The 18125-nt window shown below is 43.4% G+C and overlaps 1 pseudogene across 1 annotated transcript; it reads right to left on the bottom strand.

Annotated features, from left to right (window-relative positions):
- Positions 1-6305: 6305 nt before the first annotated feature.
- Positions 6306-14117, bottom strand: LOC147005493 (NADPH-dependent 3-keto-steroid reductase Hsd3b5-like; annotated as a pseudogene). The gene is made up of 4 exons (XR_015046691.1): positions 14027-14117; positions 13399-13602; positions 9638-9802; positions 6306-7468 (listed from the first exon to the last, which is right to left on the bottom strand). The product of XR_015046691.1 is annotated as an NADPH-dependent 3-keto-steroid reductase Hsd3b5-like (transcript).
- Between the last annotated feature and the right edge of the window lie 4008 nt (positions 14118-18125).

The following is an 18125-nucleotide window of genomic DNA, read 5'->3' as shown; positions in this document are numbered from 1 at the left end:
CTAGCCACATAAAATTACCAACTCAGTTGCCAGGAAAGAGATCTTCAAGGCAGAAATGGAATTATGAGAATTTATCACCTTATCCTTTGACATGCACAGTCACCTTGTTCAGATAACCCAGAGGCTTTCCATGCTCAGCAAGGCCATGGGAAGCCAAAGGGGAAACAGAGCTGTCTTTGTCACCAAGCCTGACCCAGCATGAAACATTAACCTGAGCAGCTGCTGCTCCCCTTTCAGAGTCACTGACTTCTACCTTCCCTCCCTCTTGCCTTCTCCCTCCCTCCTGTACCTCCCTCCTGCCCCCTCCTTCCTGCCTGCTCCCTCCTGCCCCCTTCCTCTCTCCTGCCCTCTCCCTTCTGCCCCCTCCTTCCCTCCTCTCCCTCCCTCCCTCCTGTCCCTACCCTCCTGCCCCCTACCTCCCTCCTGTCCCCTCCTTCCCTTCTGCACCCTCTCTCCTCCCTCCCTCTCCTGTCCCCTCCCTCCTACCCCCCTACCTCTCTCCTGCACTCTCCCTCCCTCTCTCCTTTACAGGTAACTGTATGAATGAGTACTTCTTCCCAACAGGCCTCCAGTGCGTCTCCTTCCTCCTATTCTCACAATGATGACTTCTTCAGAATCAGGGAAAAGTTGAAATGACTTTTGTTGAAGTCATATTTTCCTTTGTCACCCAGAACTGTCTGTTTCCCTCTCCTTCCTTCATTTGCCTCCTCCAGTGGCTTTTTGTTATATCTTATTGTCTCTGTTCATTTTTTTAAATTTGTTTTCCTTCCTCCCTCATCTTTCCTTGCTTCCTGCCCTCCCCTCTCTCCCACCCTCTTTCCTCTTCTCTCCTCCCTTCCCTTCCTTCTTGTATGCCATCTTGGTCAAGCATTGGTGGCATGCATATGATTTGGGAGACACACACACACACACACACACACACACACACACACACACACACACATACACGCACACACCTTGCACTTATGCTGACTTTACCCTCAGCACAGGGCTTTGTAGAGGAGGAGTGGGATAAAGGAATCAACACAGGCAATGTAATTAGATATGCACAAGATAGAGGGCAGTGAAAGGAGACCTTCTAGCAGGTGGTGGAAATGAGAGGATGGGCTATTAGGCCAGACAGAACCTTGTAAGTAGAAGGGACACTGTGTCCAGCCTTGCCCAATGTGTGTAGGAATCTTCAAGTTTCAATGTATTGATGAACCATCCAACTGAGTGATCCAGGGATGGAATAAGGATGTCATGGATGCCTATCTAGGCAGTAAGGCCTTGGTGGGGGGTGGAGACTGGAGCAAGGAATGTTGATGACTGCAGCAAAGCTAAGCTGACAGAGAGGAGGGAGAGTAGGCAGGATTAGGACTTCCAGGGGATGGGACTGGATGCTTAGATCCTAGCTTCATTTCTGTTGCTGTGACAAATGCCCTGACCGGGAGCAGTTTCAGGAGAAAAGAGTTTATTTGTTCTATGAGCAATCTCAGGTTACAGTCCATCATTCTGTGGAAATCAAGGCAGGGACTTAAGAGGCTGGTTACACCACAAATGCAGCAAAGAGCTGAGAGCAGCAAACATATCCATGGGACCTGCTTGCTACATCTGCTCCCTAGAGCTTTCTTCTGGCTCATGTTTTTCCTATCTTGATTAAGAATAGATGTGCACATCTCATTTACTCCTTTTGCTCCAGAAGGCTTTCCAGGAAGCTGAAGCTCAGTACTCACTGCCTTCCATAGCATAGTGAGTAGGGCCTGGGTTCCAGCTCCTGACTCATGCACTACTCACTTCTCTACTCCAGGGAGAATAAGACATCCTTTGGTCTTGACCTTTCCCTCAACTCTATGCAACATCCTGTCTAGAGCCCCTATGAGATGTCACATGTCTGTAATAAACCATAAGTCTGAGTCAGAGATGGACAACAGGCAGGAGGCCCCAGGTTCAGCATAACATACATTTTCTTAGTTTTCATATCACTACTCCAACTTCTCCTCTTCTTACCCTCCTCCCCCTCTTCCTCCTCCTCCTCCTCCTCCTCCTCCCCTTTTTCTGAGACAGGTTTTCTCTAAGTTGCCCTGGTTGTCTTGGCACTCACCTTGTAGACCAGGCGAGTTATAAAGAGTTCTCTGTCTCTGTCTTTCAAGTGCTGAGATTAAAGGCATGTGCCACCACTGCCTGGATATTTTTTCCCATCAGATCATGTTTCTTTAAAATCAAAGCTCATACCAAGGTTTCTGAAAGTTCTGATTTTGATGAGGTATAAACTTAGGACTCATTTCAACCGGAGACAGATATATCAATGTAACCTCCCACATCTTGTTAAGGATTTCACACCCATGTGAACAGCAGTACTCACTCACTCACTCACTCACTCACTCACTCACTCACTCACTCACTCATTCTCTTCCTTGAGCTACACTCATTCTACTGCCTAAAGCACACACTCCTGGATTTGAAGATCAAAGATCAAGCCTTTGGTATCCTGCCACTCTCCAGAAGATGGCATTTAATCACTCCAGTTTTTGGATCTCCTAGGTTCCCAGAGGCCACCCCTATCTAGGGTCCAGTTCTGTCTGGCACCTGAGACACGTCATGACTCTCAGAAAACCTTGCTGAAGTGGTATCTTGGCCTTTTCATAGCCCTGGCTCTCCTCCTTCCCCACCTGCACACTGACCCCCTTTGCAGCAGCCTCAGGCTGCCCTCCCTGCATGGACTCACCTGGCTCTGCTTCTCAAGTTCCTCCTGTCATCTGAGCTTTCGCATACACCTTCTGTTCAGTTCCCTTATCTTCACCCATAGGTATATCACACTTATACCCATGTGTGAGCACTTTCCTTACTCAAAGAGCACAGAATGCAGGGGAAAGGAAAAAAGGGTTACTTTGAACTGGGCTGCTGCCATTCTTTCTGGACCTTTACTGCCCCCTTGTGACGATTTGCCTGTAGTGACTCTTGTGTGTTGGCACCCTAACTGCCACCAACCACTGTGCCCAGGTTGATTAAGGAAGGAGACCTTTGTTATCCAAAGCATTCTAAGGCCTTATCGAGCCACATACACAAACCAGTTCACTCTCCTTTCTTTCCACTCACCTTTGCTAGAGCTTGGGAGGCTGCTTTCCTCTGAGAAACTGGCTCAGTGGATCAAGAAGGGATTTCAAGTAGGCTAAATATCAAGAGGGAAGATCCATTCATTCCCCACCAGTCCCATTTTCTTCTGAGCTAAGAGAACAGGCTTGGGGAAGGTGTTCAGTTTCCCCAGGGCAGATGGATGCTCACTCTTTGCAAGGTGCCTGGGTTGTATGTGTTGCAGCTTTTAGCTGCCCACAACCTGGATGTCCAGTGGTGAGCTCCACTTGAGCTCTTGCAGGTGATTCCTGAAGATTTTCCCTTCCCCTGCATGCTGCAGGTATATCTTCACTGACTGTCCATCACAAAGAATTTATGGATGCAGGAGTCAAAACACAAATGTATAACAATCTGTGGTTAGAGATCTCCCTTGAAATTTACTTTTATTTCCAGAAACAGGTAACTCCTCCTTTTATACCATAGAACATTCTCCCTCTCCCTCTCCCTCTCCCTCTCCCTCTCCCTCTCCCTCTCCCTCTCCCTCTCCCTCTCCCTCTCCCTCTCCCTCTCCCTCTCCCTCTCCCTCTCCCTCTCCCAATCCCTCTCCCTCTCCCTCTCCCAATCCCTCTCCCTCTCCCTCTCCCTCTCCCTCTCCCTCTCCCTCTCCCTCTCCCTCTCCCTCTCTGTCTGTCTGTCTTTCTGCCTGTCAATCCATCAATTATCTATCTGTCTGCTTATGTGTATATGGGTGTTTTGACAGCATATATGTCTGTGCACTTAGTAGATACATGTCTGTTACCCTCAGAGGGCAGAAGAGAGTTTCAGAATCCATGGAACTGGTTTACAGGCAGTTAAGTCACCTGCCTGTCATATGATATCATAGACAGAAGTAAAATCTCACCCAACATCAAAATGTCTTTCTTACCCCATATTAAGTACTGTTTATGGGACGTAACGTGTATAGATTAGAACTGAGCTCCCATACCACAGTCAGGAGGCTACCCATGCTGAAGTTCTATACAGCAAACCAAACCTAACAGTCCTGATCACTACAATAGACAGAGTAGGCAGAGAGAGAGAGAGAGAGAGAGAGAGAGAGAGAGAGAGAGAGAGAGAGGGAGAGGGAGAGGGAGAGGGAGAGGGAGAGGGAGAGGGAGAGGGAGAGGGAGAGGGAGAGGGAGAGGGAGAGGGAGAGGGAGAGGGAGAGGGAGAGGGAGAGGGAGAGGGAGAGGGAGAGGGAGAGGGAGAGGGAGAGGGAGAGGAACAGTGAAAGAGGCTAAGTCAATAGAAGGAAAAAAAGAGAAAGAAGATGGGAAATGGAAGAAACAAGAGGGGCAGGCAGTTGCATTTAGAGCCACGGATAGTAGATTTTCACACTATGGCTCAATAGTAAATACGTTTTCGGAGGGGGGGGGATGTTCATTTTAAGGAGACTCTCAGATCATTCCTTCAGCCAGGGGCTGTTTGTTATGGTGCCCATGACCTCCTGGGTACTTCTCAAGGCTTCTTTTGGTTCTAGAAAGTCTTGTTGTTAGAAAGGAGGTAGACTTGCCCTAGAGGTATAGACTATGCTCTAGGGTTGTGCTGTACCCTGCTCCCACCCCCTACAACCAGTGTGAGCTCAACCACTCAGAGGGAGGCGAGTTTTAATTTCCTAAGACAAGGAGCAAGATTCGGTCTGTGATCTGGCAATGCTGAACTGAAGCACCCTAGATTAGATGGTTGTCCCAGGCTTGTGCCCAACTAAGTAGGAGTCAGGTTCACCAACACTGACTATGGACTTAACTGGATATAGAAAAGAAAGCTGGGGAAAGGATCTTCACCTATCCTAAATCAGATAAGGGGCTAATATCCAATATATATAAAGAACTCAAGAAGGTGGACACCAGAAAGTCAAATAACCCCATTAAAAAATGGGGCTCAGAACTGAACAAAGAATTCTCACCTGAGGAATACCGAATGGCAGAGAAGCACCTGAAAAAATGTTCAACATCCTTAATCATCAGGGAAATGCAAATCAAAACAACCCTGAGATTCCACCTCACACCAGTCAGAATGGCTAAGATCAAAAATTCAGGTGACAGCAGATGCTGGCGAGGATGTGGAGAAAGAGGAACACTCCTCCATTGTTGGTGGGATTGCAAGCTTGTACAACCACTCTGGAAATCAGTCTGGCGGTTCCTCAGAAAATTGGACATAGTACTACCGGAGGATCCAGCAATACCTCTCCTGGGCATATATCCAGAAGATGTCCCAACCGGTAAAAAGGACACATGCTCCACTATGTTCATAGCAGCCCTATTTATAATAGCCAGAAGCTGGAAAGAACCCAGATGTCCCTCAACAGAGGAATGGATACAGAAATTATGGTACATTTACACAATGGTACTCAGCTATTAAAAAGAATGAATTTATGAAATTCCTAGCCAAATGGATGGACCTGGAGGGCATCATCTTGAGTGAGGTAACACAATCACAAAAGAACTCACACAATATGTATTCACTGATAAGTGGATATTAGCCCAAAACTTAGGATACCCAAGATATAAGATACAATTTACTAAACGCATGAAACTCAAGAAGAATGAAGACCAAAGTGTGGACACTGTGCCCCTTCTTAGAATTGGGAACAAAACACCCAGGGAAGGAGTTACAGAGACAAAGTTCGTAGCTGTGATGAAAGGATGGACCATTTAGAGACTGCCGTATCCAGGGATCCTTCCCATAAGCAGCTTGTAAACGCTGACACCATTGCATACACTAGCAAGATTTTGCTGAAAGGACCCAAATATAGCTGTCTCTTGTGAGACGATGCCTGGGCCTAGCAAACACAGGAGTGGATGTTCACAGTCAGCTATTGGATGTATCACAGGGCTCCCAATGGAGAAGCTAGAGAAAGTACCCAAGGAGCTAAAGGGATCTGCAATCCTATTGTCGGAACAACATGATGTACTAACCAGAACCCCGCAGCTCTTGTCTCTAGCTGCATATGTATCGAAAGATGGCCTAGTCGGCCATCATTGGAAAGAGAGGCCCATTGGACTTGCAAACTTTATATGCCCCAATATAGGGGAATGCCAGGGCCAAAAGAATGGGAATGGGTGGGTAGGGAAGTGGGGGGCGCTATGGGGGACTTTTGGATAGCATTGGAAATGTAACTGAGGAAAATATGTAATAAAAATATTAAAAATTAAAAAAAAAAAGAAAAGAAAGCTGGCCACTGGAGTGACCAAACACACCCCTTTTCCACATTAAGCATTAAAACATTTTATTGTTCTTTGAGCTTCATAAAGGTATCAAAATGTTCCAAGAAAGGCAATGCTTTGGTACATGGAAGGGAGATGTGGAAGTCCTGATGAAATTCTATCCTACAAGAGGTTCTAGGCAATTCAGTACCAGCCACAGATTCTTGGGTCACAGCAGCTGAGTCACAACAGCCTGTGCATTACTGGGCAAGTGCTTAGGACTGATGATGTATGACTGGGCCAGTGACTTGCAAGGTTGCTGGTGACCCAAAAACAAGTTGGGCAGTGCATAAAATGGAATTGTTAAGAGTTGAGTTGTTTCTAAGTCCCTCTCTGGAGAACCTGATAACACCCAGGGCCATGTCCTCGCCCTCCACATATCACTGTGACTTATTGTGTAGTGTCTCCCTGTGCTGCTTCACTAGTGTTCCGATCCACTCTGAGGTTTTATGCTTGGCTTCCTCCCAGCTGACAAGTGGCTCATAGCCCAGATCGCGCTGAGCTTTCTTATAGGAAATGGTAAACATGCCATTTAGTATTGTGATCAAGAGGCGGTTAAAGGGTGGCCTATAGTTGTAGACTGGACGTAGCAGGAAGCTCACAGATTCCAGCAGGAAGGCAAGCCAGTAGAGCAGGGGCAGAGGAAGGCTCCAGCTGGAATCAAGGCATAGGCCCCACTCCTTGCTCAGGGTGTAGTTTAAATCATCATAGCTTTGGTGAGGGCTGTCATCTGAGATATAATAGAACTCTCCTTGGATGCTTGGGGACTTCTTGGGGTCCAGTAGGCTTCTGGCAGCCAGAATGTGAGCCCAGGCTGCATTGCCCACATACACTGGGTTGGCTATGGAAAATGTGGCAGTTTTCTTAATTATGCTGTTGTTCTTCAGTGCTGTTTTCACAATGGTTGAAGTGACTTGGCATTCTTCCCCATAGATGAAAGGGAGTCTTAAGGCACAAGTATGCAAAGTGCCACCATTTTTCATGAGTCTCCCATTTGTTGCCAGCACTGCCTTCTCAGCCATCTTTTTGCTGTATGGGTATGGATCAGGCCATGTGCTTTCATGATGCTCTTCCTCATGGCAATTTTGGTCCAGCCACAATCACCGAGCTGCTGTAGATGAATGTTGGCACGCTGGCTTCCACACAAGCATCCAATAGGAGCTGAGTACCTGCTCATAGGAAGCTCACAATCATTGCTAGGAAATAAGTCAAAGGGCCACTGTCGCAATGGGGTCAGACTGGTATCCATCCCAGGGCCAACAGAGGCTAAATGTATTACCACCTGATAGTGACTCAAACCTACTATTCTATAAGAAATATTCACTCTGAAATTAATAGAGGTGACATGTATATTCTGGAAAGGAGAGAATTCCAGATTTACAAATTGAGGTTTCTTAATTCATAAGGCTCTCTGTCTGTCTTCCTCTCTGAATATCCATGTGTGTTTTTGTACCTTATTTTTTTAAATACTAGGGCTGTAACCTAGGCTCTTTCACATGTTAGACAAGGTCCCTACCAGTGAGACACTGTCCTAATTTACTTTCTATTGCTCTGTTTAACACCATGTCCAAAGGAACTTGGAGGAAGGAAGGGTTTGTAGGGCTCATATGTCAAAATTACAGTTCATTACTGAGAAAAGTCACTGTTTAGAACAAAGGCAGAAGTCTCAATGCTATTCCCTTGCATCCCATGATTGTTTAAGTTGTTACATAATATAACCCAGAACCTCTTACGCAGCCTTGACACAGCCAAGTGGGCAGTCTCATATCCATTCCAGCCCTCTCATATCTATCACTAACCAAGAAAATAACCCACAGAAGCACCCACAGGCCAATTTTCTCCCTGAGAAATTCCTCAGTAGAAGTTCCTTCTTTCCTGGTGACTACTGTGTGTCAAGCTGACAACAACTAAGCTGCCTTTTTAACTTGGAAAATATGTCTCTAGATTTTTCTTCTGGAAAGGTGTTCCTTTATGTTTTTTAAAAAGTGACATCAATACATTAGTTTGGGAATAATGCTCAGTGATTGAGCCTTTGCTTTGATTCCCAGAAACCATAAAAATTTATTTAAAAAGGACTCCCTCACCAAATGAAAGCAAAGAGTTACTAATCATCATGCATTTTACTAGATTATAGAACAGTGGGGTTTAAAATTATCAGAATTATCATTACACCCACTCTGGTGTATTGTCCATAGTGTATGGGCAATATGTATTTTTACTGTATTTTATTTTCCACATGGAGACCTAGTATAGAGCCCAGACTGAGCTTGAAGGCATGATTGTTCTGATTCAGAGTCCTGAGTGCTAGGATTACAGATGTGTACCACTACATATGGGGATGCAGTGTACTCTCATCATTAGATATCTAAGGCTGGTGTATTTTCCTCATGAAGTCAGAATTAATACAGAGATGGGAACGTGATTCCCTATAGCACCACCCTACAGGGAGGATGAGACAGAGGTAGTTATGCAGAACTAAAAGGGATCCTTGTAGTGTGGATATGTGCATGCTGAAATGATTAGTTGATTTAGAAAACCAAAAACTAGTTAATTCCTTTGGAGGTTCCAGAGAGGATACATGGAAGGAAGGATCTTGGAATATAGTGGTGCTATTAAGACTGAATTCAGGATTCAGTGCAGTTATTTTATATGGTAAAAATTTTAATTTAAAGTCAAATGGAACCTACATTCTGAGGCATTAAGCATTAAGGGACGGGGATCTAAGGAGGAGAGATGCTAAGCTTTGCCTAGTACAGATCTTCAAGAATAAAGTAATTCCTATCTGAAGAGATGATAATGTGGAAATCGGAATACAATTGCAGTTAAGAAAACAGGCTCCTTTTCCCCCAGGTAGATTATATAGAGCAGCATTGAAGGCTCTCTAGGGAGAAAAAGCTCAGTGTCTGCTCCGTAGATGCAGTGGGCTGATAGACATTAAATATTTGGAGATGGAGTCAATCCATTTTGGTGTATAGAGGCAGGAGAACTTTCCTGGCAGTTGGAGTGTCATGGGTGTGGCTTTATAATCTTTCAGTCATACTGACTACCCCTGGTGTCACTCTTCATCTCTCTGCCTGGTTTCTTTTTCTAAACTCTGAGGACAAGAGTCCTGAGTTCTGCAACCTGGGCTGTTGTGCAGATGCATCTGACCTACTCAGAGCATAGCAGGTATCCCATGGTTGGCCCTTCTCTTTCTATCCTAATCCTGTTGGGACATCCTCATTTACCCACCTGTTCAAACTCTTCCTCCAGATGTTCCAAACTAGGTGCTTCCCTCCCCAACCTGTCTTATGATTTTCATTTTCCAACTAGCTCCATATCTTCCTCGAGTACTGTACCTTTCAGATTGACATCTAGGATGGTCTGTCTGGAAGAAGCACCAAGGGGTTCAACAGCAGCAGCAGTGTGGATGACAGCAGACATGCCCTGGCAGGCTCTCTTCAGGCACTGGGCATCCAGAATGTCTCTCTTCAGTACTGTCACCTTGGCCTTTGTCTGCAGCTCTGTGGACAGAAATCAGGGTCTTTGGAATCTTTCTGCATGGGATGGAAGTTTCCTGACACAGGTGTCAGTTATGTAGGTCTTCAAGGGCAGTCATGGTAAGAAGACACTGGGGGGAGGCCTTTCTACAGAAGGAAGCATAAACACTAAAAAATCAGAATGTAGTGTTTGTAGGGAATGAGGAAGTATCTATATCTGCCCCATCCCTTTGTAGAACATGCACCTGAGCAGTAAGATGCCATTTGTGTTTTGCACATAAAAAGAGATTTATGGGAAACTCCTACATGCATTAAAGCAACTGGAGATGTGATGGCACAAAAATGTAAAGAGGGAGAATAGGATTTAATTGATAGGGAATGGGGAAATCATGTGTGGATTTGAAAGAGAAACAGAGCTAGAGTCCTGCCGGGGGAAGCTGTAACAGCAGTTAGTGGGTAGGTAATAAACTGCCTGGTGTGAAGACATAAGAGTAATATGGATAAGCAACAGGTTAACCAGATTATGTTCTCTGGAGTTCCAGTGAGGAGGATCTAGAAGATGGACACAAAAATGGACATTTTAGCTTTGCCCTGACAGGTCTTGAAACTTTCTGTGTCTAGGCTGTTCATAAATGAAGTCTTAGCCCTATTACAGAGAAGCAATAGGAGTGTTCCTGAGAGAACCCAGAATAGACTCAAATTAGGGTTTAGGTGAGCATTTCTTATCAGATAGATCCTTGTAAATGAGGCAACCTCAAGTGGACCACACTGTGGGCTTGAAGCCAATGGCAGTGGATACATCAGTGTTTTCAGGCTCCTTTGAAATTCACTGAATGATACTGGCAATCACAATGTCATACAAATAAGCTCACAAAATTAACATGTGCCCCTGCAGTCTGTACAAATACTCCACCCTGGCTTTAGCTTCATATTTTGCACATGATTTTCTTAGTTTGCTCTTTCCTTTCCCAGCCATGTCATGATATCAGGCATACAGATGTCCTAGGCATAGGTTGGGGAATCACAGAAGGCTCCAGGAACATGCCTCAGGACACACACCTCCTTATTGAAGGCTCTAATGTTCCTCTGCCTCCTTCAAATACATTGTCACTTCTCCATGAACTCTAAGCCCAGGGCTGGTTTGGATCAACTCTTGTGTGATAGACAGGTCAACTGAATCTACAATGCAGCTAAAGAATAGCCTGACAAAGGCAGAAGTAGAAATCCAGAGCTGTCCTCTTTGGACAGGTGAAAACCTGTGCTATACTTGTTTACTCTGCGCCCTTTTCTCCTGTCAGGCAACCGTGAGAATCCTTGAATTGAAGTAGAAAAGGATGAGTGTCTTAGTTAAGGTTTCTATTGCAGTGACATGACACCATAACCAGGGAAACTCTCATAAAGGAAAACACTTATTTGGGGTTGGCTTACAGTTTCCGAGGGTTTGTCCTTTATCATTTGGCAACATGGAGGCAGACATGGTACTGGCAGAGCCTTGAGTTCGGTATACCTCTTGTGCTTTGTGTTTTTATTTATTTATTTTTTCTGTTCTTGTGATATTTTTTGTGTTGTGTAATTTTTAACAAATACTTTAACTCTTTCTATATTTTCCAAAGTAACAATTAAATTATTTTTATGTTTTAAAAAAGATTTATACATTTTTTTGTTATGTGCATTGATGTATTGCCTAGAACTGGATTTGCAGATAATTGTTAGCTGTGATATTGGTGCTGAAAAATTGAACCCAGGTTCCATGAAGAGCATCCAGTGCTCTTAGCCGCTGAGCCATCTCTCTAGCCCCTAAATACTTTTGATTTACTATTAACTTTGGCATCTCAGAAGGTCCTGCAAGTACAAGGTGCATGTATGTAAGACCTGTATTTGAGCATATGTATTTGTATATATTCCAAGTGTTTATAAGTCTCAGGATATCTGGTATATTAGAATGTATGTTATGTTATAATTCTAGTACAACATTACTCTAAGCTTTAAACATAATTAAATTAATTAGTTTATAATTCCCTGAAAAATTTAATTGTATGAAAATATAGGGGTGTAGGACTCAAAACTACTATAAAATTAGAAGCCTGTGTGTTTCTTTTAAATTTTTGAAACTGTTGCATCTGAAAACTCTGAACAATCTTCCTTTTAACCCAACAATACTGGTTCAGTATCTTCAGTTGCTAATTATACAAACATTTGAAATTAAACTTGACAATGAACTTTAGATAAATATGAACTACTCTTTCCAAACCCCAAATGTGTTCTGAGGGTTTCAACATAGACTTGTGATTTGAATGAGAACAACTCAGTAGGTTCATATTTCTGAATACTTGGTCCCAAGTTGTTGGAAATGTTAGGAGGTGTGGCCTTGTTGGAGGAGGTTTGACTTTAGAAGTAGTCATTGAGGTTTCCAAAGACTTGTATCAATCCCACTTCATTCTCTGCCTTGTGGTTGTGGATCTAGATATGATCTCTCAGCTACTGCTGCAATGTCATGCCCATCAGTCTGCTGCCATGCTCCCTGCCATGATGGCCATTGGTTCTAACTCTCTGAAACTGTAAGTGTCCATAATCTCTACTTTCTATAAATGGCCTTGCAAAGGGTTTTATCTTAGCAACAGAAAATTAAGTAAGACATGCTTCCATCACCTTCCTTCTTCATAGGACCTAGTCAGATCTTCTCCAGGATGAGGCTTATCTTGGGGAGGATGGACAATCAAAAATCAAACTATGGGATGTCTGATAGGTGATTTGATCCAGACTTAAACTGACAAAGTCAAGTGATGGGTGGATGGGATCCAAGCAATAGGTGTAAATTAACTCTGGAGAGTGTGGAGGAAGATGTGGCATATATAATGGTCTCTCACTCAGAGCTGAAGCCCTTCAATAGCTACCTCACCGAAGGATGAGAGAATGGAGCAGCTGGGAACTTGCACTATCAACTCAGTGCTTAACCTTGGGCCTGGGTGTGGGAAGAGACAACAGCAACAAAAAAAGTACCTGTCTAGCAAAGCACTCAGTCCCTTTCTTTGAGAGGAAATGGCAGAGAGGAGGAATGCTTTGAAAGGCATTGGATGGTTCCTGATGACACATATCAAGTCCTACTGGCCCATACTTTGTGCTCTCTAATCCTCCTCTTCCCTTCTTCACTCTCCTTTCCTACAGCCTTCCTAAATGTACCCTAATATTATAAGTACTTCCTGTTATGAACTGCAGTCTCTCTCTAGTCTTTAATAAAAATTAAATATGAAGCCGATTAGGAACATAAAAGAGTCTGAGACCCATTGCTAAGGTCTCTAGTTCAATAATCTTTCGTTAGAGTTACAAAATATTGCAATATATTGTAAATACTGACAATTCTATTCCATTTAGGACACAAAAGAGCTTCGAGTAAAAGAGAAAACTGATCTGTAATGTCTAAATAGGAGAAGACGTTTAGGCCCAGGACCTGCTCATGACCAGTTGTGGGTGAGGCCTGAATTCACTTTATCCAACTATACAGTGACTTTTGTGCTGTTCCAATTGTGAATGTTGTTAATAGATCCACCTGATTTTTAGGCTGCAGACAAGAGAGCCCTCCTTTCACCCCATCCATGTCCCCCAGCCCCTATATCACTTACTGGACAATTCCTCTTTGTGTTTTCGACTGAAGGTCCTGAACAGGGCTCTGATCTCCTGCAGCTCTTCCTCCTGCACCAACATTCGGACAATCCTCTGGCCAAGAAACCCTCCTGCTCCTGTCACCAGGCAGCTCCACCCAGGCATGGTCAACACAGGAATCAGATAGTTGAGGGTGCAGATGTGATATAAGGTACTCCTGTGGACTGATTCAATGTGTACAGGGTCAAGGAATTGCTACTACACTTACATAGTAGAAAAAAATGTCCTGAAGCTAACTTCACCCATTCCTCTCATAAGACATCACTTCTCTGACCCCAAATCTTGTGGGATGTTCTATAAGAAGCAAGGACAAACATAAAATCTAAACCAGAGTACACATATGCACTGGACACCAGATATGCAATCTCTATCTTAGGTTATCTTTTACCCTGAGGCACTGCATTAGTCTGTGCCCAAAGGTTGTCTCTCTCACCTTAGATTCTAATTACAAACTCTGGATTGTCTTACCTGTGCTTATGAGAAACCTCCCACATATGTTATTTCTAAAAATTCTCACTGTATATAGTTAGTTTTCTCAGCTTCAGTGCTCTGACTTCAGAAACCCAGGGTCACATTTATAAAGGATACAGAGGAAGTGATGCACAGGCGGAGGAAAGAAAAAGTGGCACAAGGCTTCTACTCCTTGTTTGATACATCAGTTTCTAGTAATGTCTAACTGTTCAGCTACAAACAAGCTTAGGATGTTGGGCCCTCCTTCATCAGTTAATAATGAAGACAATGATTAATAATTAAATGAAGACAATTCTCAAATAGAGGTTTCCTCTTTCTAGATGCCTTCATGTTAAGTCAAGTGTACAAGAAAAGTTAATCAATACCCAGCCAAAGAGTGTTCTTTCAGTGTGTTAAACATAATACCTTTTTTTATACCAATTTTACATCCTTTTCTTAGTGTCAACTATTTATCTTACAGTTCACTGCAGAGAATGCACATGTTCTTCTAAAGGAAATATCATTATTTTATGCAATAGTCTGATGGGTTTTTTTTGTTTCATTGTTTAGATTGACAACAGTAGATGAGTAAAAGGTCTTTAGAGTGTATGGCAGAAATACTCTAAGACTTGTTCAATCTATAGCCCATGTACCCATGTGGTCAAGAAAAGCTATAAATGCAGCCCAACACAAATTGAGAATTTATTTAAAACATTAAGAAAAGTTTATTTATTTTGTGACTCCATTATGAGGTTCTTGACTGAGAATATCATAGGTGACCAAATATGAATGCCATTTCAAAAGGTGGCACATACCTGCATGGAAAAAGCTCCCAGCCTGTTGGTACTGAATGTCCACACTGAGCCCAGAGTGAAGTCTATAATACAATCTTTCACTTGCTTGGTTAGAGTTACTGTACGATATTTTATCTTATTTAGGGTTACTGGGAAGTGTTTTGCTTCCCAGAATATTTTTCTCGGTTTATTTGTCATTTGAATATAGGAGGCTACTGATTTTGTGTGTTAATTTCCTATCCTGCTATTTGCTTTAAGTATTTATCAACTCTAGGAGTTTTCCAGTGGAATTAGTGGGTTAGGGGCTAATTATTTATCTTTAGCTAGTTAGCTTTATGGAACATCCATTCTTTTTCCCACTTTGCATTTGAACTAACATCTCTTGTTAACAAATAAGCTATTAATTTGGAACTTACATCTTGTGACAATAAGTACAAAATTCCTAGACTCCATTCAATTAGCAGAATATTAACTTCTACTAGTCCAAGAGCCAGGAATGTCATTAGCTAGCATCTTAGGTCTATAGAATAGGTTGCACATCTTGCTGTACCTACCCTTCTGGTAAGCTCACCAATGAATTTTCACATTGCGTTGATTTTAACTTTCTTGTTCTGTTAAATGAAAACAATCCTGTGAAATTGCTTCTATGCTGGAATGTAGCATTTTGAGCTATCTAAATCTATGTTACCGGTCATGGTAGCTCAAAATGGCTCCAGATTCAACTCCCCATTATTTCTTTTAACATAAGAGCTTGCTTCCCACACCCCCACATTTGTGAACTGCCATGTGTGTGCTGTTGACAGGACATTGGTCTGCTGTAAGACTACCAACTACTCTTAACCACTTAGTCATCTTTGCAGCCACACAATATATTTAGGACACTGATTCTTAGGGTGCCACAAACCTGAATGCCGGGGATGACACTGAGAAGCTCTAGTAGGGTGTCACTGAAGGCAACAGTGCAGCCCTGGTTCTACCTTTGCTCTCTGGTTTGTGGTTCACCATGATGTGGTTAGGCTAGAGATAATTTGACTCCAGATTCAGGCTAGAGAATTCTTACAAAGTCACAAGCATATATCAGCACATGATTGGTGGGAGAGCAAAAGAGCAGAATGCCAAAGATGTGTTGACAGTAGACACTACATTTTCAATGTAAGCAGTGCTATTTCAAATGTGAAGAAGGTCTCACAAGTGGGCCAGAAACCATTCCTCTTAGGTTTGTCTCGGTATCACTTTTACTCTAAGAATTCCCAATGAAGCTCAACTCAAATGTTGAGGTAATTAATCTGAGAAAGGAAACTCCAAGAGACTCTGTGCTGCTTGATCCCAGACTTCATTGTGTAAAACTTCAGAATTGCCTCTGAGTTCTTTCAAAGACATTGGTTCAGTGTACTGGACCCAAATGTGCTTGCTGAGGGAAGAGTTTCTGTCAGTAAAACCTCTTAGAGGTCATTGCTGCTTTGGTTCAAGAGGGTTTGACGTGTGCTTGAATTTTGAGAAGAACTTGGCATTGTAAAAGTACCTGTTATTTGCCTAGTGTCATTGTTGTCTCTGAGGGATACTGCCTCAGTGTGCTTACTCAGACCTTGTACTGGAAGCTTCTAGCCTCCTTAGCATTGAATCAGTGCCTAGAATGTGTTCATCCTCTTAGACATGAGATTGAATGAGCTCAAAATATCCTAGCTCTTCTTGATTTCTGGCTGGCTAGTTCTGACTCAAACTCTTCTCCAAGGTGACTTACGCAGTCTAACTTTGCTCTCTGCCTCTGACTTTTTGCTCTGCTTGTCCTCAAGCTAATTCTGGAATCTCTTTAATATTCTGGCTCACCATTCTCTGGGTAGTTCTGTCTTCACCTGTGTCTAGCTTGTTTTTTCTTTAAGCTCTGTCTGTAAAACTCACTCAGTAAAACTGCCTCCTTCTCTGCTCTCTCTTTCCTCTTTTTTCCCTGTGGTTCTACATCAAGTAGTCTCTTCTTTTCTGTCTTTTCTAGTGAGAGGTGGACATATCCTACCTCTTACTCATTCTATCAAATCTTTCTCTAATTCACCACTTTGTGTGCCTTTTAATTTGATGTCACTTTCAATCATGGGTGCTTCTGTCTACAAACTAATTTATGTTCATTGTTGGGGATTAAAGATGTGTACTAAACACATACCTGTATTCCAGCCAGAGGGATTTAAGGTTTGTACTAAAGGCTGAGTTGTATCCTTTTGGCAGGCTTGGTCCAGAAGGGTCTAACTGATGCTTGATTATTCAGCAGAACTCAGCATCCTTTACATAATGCTAGTTTCCAGGCGTATGCAATGTAATTGTTTCTTGTATTTCCATTAAATAAATAGACTGTGAACTTTTATTTCCATTAAATAAATAGACTGTGAACTCAGGAGTAAAGTGTAGTAAGATTGGATTCATGTTGGGAAACTGTGAGATACTAATGTTCAGGGCTATGATGGTGAAGCATGGCCTTCTGTACAGAGCCTAAGACATAATGGGTGTGTGAGAGGCACTGGGTTCTGAATAAACAGTTTGGTTTCCAGTTGAGGCTAGATGTTGAACCCTGGGACATGTTGGTGATAATTCACCTACATGGGATGGAAGGAGTTCTCTCATGTCTCCTTGAACTCTGGATCCTGTCAAAGTTATCACCCCCCCCTCCACAGCCCCCACAGGAGAAGCATGGCTAGTGGTCAAGTAGGCAATGTCTCAACCTTCTGACCTTCAGGCTAGACTCCTCCCCAGTTACCTAGCAACAGTAAAGATAGCAGCATACTTTAAGAGGGGCTGTTTGGCCCCACCTTGGTTTCTCACTCCTTTGCTCTTACTCTCCTCTCTCACTCTCTTCCTCTCTCTCTTTCTTACTCTCTAGCCTTTCTTCTCTCTCTCCTTTTTCCCTTTCTCTCCTCTTGGCCATGGCCGGTCTGTCTGTCTGTCTCTCTTCTACTTTTTCGATCCCCCCTGCCTTTTTATAATAAAGCTCTAAAACAAAAGACTGTCTCTGTTCATCAAGGCCCTCTGCTCTTACTCTCGCCTATGTGAAACCTATCTCATCTCTTAAGCCCTTGCTCTTGAAACCCCGAGGCACAGGGTGTCACCCCGGGCCCCCGTGGTTTTGGGGTCTACCCCTTGTCCAACCCCCATTGAATGGGGTTAGTGGCTTAGATGCCCACTTCGAGCTGAATGGAAAGGATCTGGCAGCCATTCCGTGTCCTCCTGCCTAGAGCATAGAAGGAACTCTGGCTGGACATGGCTATCCTCCCTCTCCCCTCCTTCCCCAGTCCTTTTTAGTTCCCACAGGTGTGTAATTTGGAGCAAATAGAGAGAGATACCTAGCCAACAAGTGGAACCAGCTGGACTGAGAGACCATGTGAGCTACCAATAGCAAAGCCATAGAGACAGGACTGCCTATACTTTTTGGAACATACTGGACATTGAGGACAAAAGTC

Source organism: Mus caroli, unplaced genomic scaffold (assembly GCF_978045245.1).
Source record: "Mus caroli unplaced genomic scaffold, Mus_caroli_1 scaffold_3, whole genome shotgun sequence".
In the NCBI taxonomy this organism is placed as follows: domain Eukaryota; kingdom Metazoa; phylum Chordata; class Mammalia; order Rodentia; family Muridae; genus Mus; species Mus caroli.
This window is presented reverse-complemented; position numbering and strand designations above follow the sequence as displayed.